A 4,234-nucleotide genomic window follows, 5' to 3' on the forward strand; every position below is an offset into this window, starting at 1 on the left:
TATCCTGAAACTGCTTTTTTTACAAACAGCAGCAATATGACATGGAGCTGAATCCTGTTGAAATATAAATGCTTCATTATCTTTGAAACGACCACATACTGAAGGCTTCAGTTTGGCCCAAGTATTTCATTTATGTATTTCTGGGCATTTATTTTCCCATTAATCATGCAAATTCTGCTCACACCTTTAATGTCATACAACCCCAGATCATAACAGTTAGTGGATGTTTCACAGTAGGTGTAACTCAATCAGGATGCAAATCTCCGATTCTTCTCCCTATGCATTTTATTCCATCAATACTCTCTCATATCATCACTCCAAATAACACTGTTCCATTGCTCTGCTGTCCAGTTAATATGAGGTTTTAGTCCAGTTTAATCTTTTCAACCTTTGTGAAATAAAAATGGCTTTTTTCGTGGAATTCTAGCATTTAGACTGCAGTCTGTGCCGAACAGTGCTTACCCCCAACTTCACACTGTATTGCGACATTTCATCTTGTATACACCCAGATGATTTTCTTCTCTCACATAAGCATAGTCTCTCAATTCTGCTATCATCATTTGCTGTTGTGATGATAGAAGACCTTTTCCTGACTCTACCAGTCTGGTAGTGACTGAGTCTCCTTATATCTCTTGAAACATTTAGAAATGCCTCATTTGGTTAAGTTTCCACCAATTTTTCTTTTAATTTCTTCATAACTGTAGCCTTGTTCACTTAATAGTACTATTTTACATAACTTTCTGGGTGACCATTCAACTCTTTGCACCATTTCTTTAATTTTATTATGTTTCATAAGCTCACTAAATAAAAGAACACAAAAAAACCCCAACCAACTTGATAGCAATCACATACCTCACTGACAAATGTCCTCCTCTCAGCTCCAATACATAACATCAATAGCTGAATCCTACTGTAACCTTATTGGCTCATTGCCAAAACACAATTACACCTGATTGGCTACTTCATTTGAATGTAGCATGAGCATGACCATTTATATCAACCTTAGCAAGTTGTGCTTCTTTTTTCTTGTTATTTGGCTATAACGTTTCATGGAATACTGATAATTGAACAAACCTTATTGCATTACATTCTTGATTAAAATTATCTTTCCACTCATATATACTTTTATGGTATTACACCAAAACAAGTGGTGTTATGAGCCATCAAACCTCGAAAATACTCTTTCCAAAAGATGAGAAGATGAGAAACCACTGCTGCCTGTAGGTTCATGTGAGATATTTCATTTTCCTCCTAACACTCATATCTGAGAGGCATTCTCTCCCGCCATTCCCCATCTTCAACCCCAAAACATACTTGGGAAGTTTCATGAAACTCTGAAACTCTGCAATGTTTCAGGCCACTCCCAAGGGATAGATATTACAGATTACTCTAATTCCCTGTTTGTAGTTCTCCCTTTACTGAATGAAACATCGATACTCTCAACCTCTTCCCAGCTCAAACTAGCATAATTACTCATCAGCTGGTGCTAAGCATGTCTTTAACTGATGCTTCTAACACTCTTTAACATTTAGTTATTTCTGTTGCATTTTGATTAAGAAGCTATCCTGCAATAACTAAATAAATTTGGCTATGTTCCCCTAAGATTTCATTGCTACATAATCATTCAGATAATTAATCACCTATGATCAGTCATCTTCTGATTTGCCAATGCATTTCTTCACCAGCTACTGATGCACTACGTCTGTATCAGAACCTTTTTGTATATATCATTTTGTTAGACTCCTCACGATATATTGCTTCAAACTCCCTGCTGCATTGAATGATATAATCACGTAATCACAAGAAAGATATTTATTTAACCAAATATTTCGGTCTGGAAATAGCAGACCATTTGGTTAAATAAATATCTTTCTTGTGATTACGTGATTATATCATTCAGTCTTATGTCGCAAGTATCCTTAAAACAACAAATTTTTACCCTGCTGCATTGAAAATTGTTAATGATACTGTAATCAAAGCCTTCTGCTCGAAATGGACACAAATCTTCTGATATTGGTATCACAATCTCTATACCAGTTAGTATCCCGTTGGTCATAAGATATTCACAAAGAAAACAAATTCAACATTTATTCCTGATACTGCTGGCATTTTGGCACATGTTGGTTACCTCCATGTTGATGTATAATCATATCTGTTGTCTGCATGATTCAGTTGGATAAATTTAAATCCAAATGCTGGTAGGACATCACGTTGCATGTTCAGTGGAGTAGTTGAGCACTAGAAAATAATTAACAACTAATTTTAATGCTTTCAGTACGAGGGTGTCTGAAAGGTTCTCAGCCTCGACCATAGATGACAAAACTATAGGCAAGATTTTTTTCCAAGTTGGCATATTTGTCATAAGCATCCCTGTGAAATTGCAAGTCATTATATCATGTATCAATACAAAAATTAATAATTAATAATAGTATAATTTTCGCATATGTGTCACAGGCATCTTCAGTACATTAAGCTGAAATTAAACAATAACTGACAATTCAAAAAGCGCCACCTAAGTAGCTGGTGTAATGCTGGATGAATTTTAACAATTTCTCACTAAGTTAAATGCATTTCATCATAGGATCAAATTTACCCTAGAAGTAGAATCAAATAAGCAGTTAGCCTTTTTAGATCTCCTAATTCTTCACCAACCAGATGGTAACCTACATTTCTCAGTTTATAGAAAGAAGACTCATACAGGCCATTATATCCATTATATCCATGTGGAATCTCATCAGCATCCCAGTCAAAAGGCAGGAACTATTAAAACACTGGTTCATCGGGCCCACTCATTTTGTTCTTCAGATGATCTTTTACAGAAAGAACTTCAATATATAACTTCTTCCTTTCTATCTAATAGTTATAAGAATTGCTTCATTAAAAGAACTTTGAGTAGTTTTAATATGTCTTCCTCTTCAAACACAGAAGAAATAATATGCATTACTGTCCCTTATGTACAAGGCATCAGTGAACGTATAGCAAAAGTTTTAAAACCACTGAATATTTTTGTTGCCTTTTGACCGTTTAGAAAAATCTTCACCTTTCTCACTTCTCCTAAGGACAAGCTTCCACATCTCAACCATCCAGGTGTCTACCAGATTCCGTGCTCTTGTCGATTATCTTATTTCAGACAAACGCGAAGGCCTGCCTCAATTCGGCTAGAAGAAACCAATCTTATATTCAATACTTTAAACCTGAAAAGTCTGGACTTGCAGAACATGCCATCTTCGCCTGGCACAGAGTTCATTGGAGAAAGACAAGAGTTCTTCACAAAAGTCAGTTTCTCATGGAATGCCTTTATAAAGAAACATGTGAAACTCTACTTCATTCTCCTAACTTAAACAGATCCGATGGCTTACTTCTATCCCCTTTATGGGAGATATTACTTTACAAATTAGCTAATCTTTCCTAACTTTTAATTGTATTTATTTATTTATTTATTTATTTTTATTATTTTTATTTTATTTTTTTAATTTTTAATTTTTATTTAATTTTAGGAAAGTTATTGAAATTTTTATTTATCTTACACCAGCACCTTAGGTGGCGCTTTTTGGAATTGTCAGTTATTGTTTAATTTCAGCTTAATGTACTGAAGATGCCTGTGACACACAGGTGAAAATTATACTATTAAATAATCTTTGTATGTGTGATTTTTCCATTATTAATTTTGTATCGATATGTCTACTCATGTTATACCTCTTTTAAAACGTATTATATCATGTATTTTGATTTATACAGCTGTCTGAAACAAAAGTGTGCTTCCCTTGAAATGGATAAAATTTAGTATAGTGCAGTTAAAAATTCTTTGTAAAAGAAGGTTTAGTGCCAAATGAAATTAAATTGAAGTTCATAAACATTTATGGGCACTCTTCCCCTTTGTTTTCGCCAATTACGAAATCGGCTGCTCAGTTTAAATGTGGCAATACCAGCCTTGAAGGTGACCACATGAAGGATGTCCAAAAAGTAACAACACCAGAAATAATTGATTAAGTATACATGATATGGTATTGGATGATCAGCAAGTCAAAGTGCGTGAAATTGCTGAGCCTATAGGTATTTCAAAATAACGTAAGATATATTTTGCATGAAGAATTGCAAATGCAAAACCTTTATGCAAGATGGGTACCATGCTTACTCATAGCAGATCAAAACGCACTTACATGAAAATATCTGAATAGTTTGAGTGTTTTAACAAGAATAAAACTGATTTTGTGCCTCGATGTATTGCTAGGGA

This window comes from Typopeltis vanoorti, chromosome 6 (assembly GCF_054136105.1).
Source record: "Typopeltis vanoorti isolate ZY-2024b chromosome 6, IOZ_Tvanoo_1.0, whole genome shotgun sequence".
Taxonomy (NCBI): domain Eukaryota; kingdom Metazoa; phylum Arthropoda; class Arachnida; order Uropygi; family Thelyphonidae; genus Typopeltis; species Typopeltis vanoorti.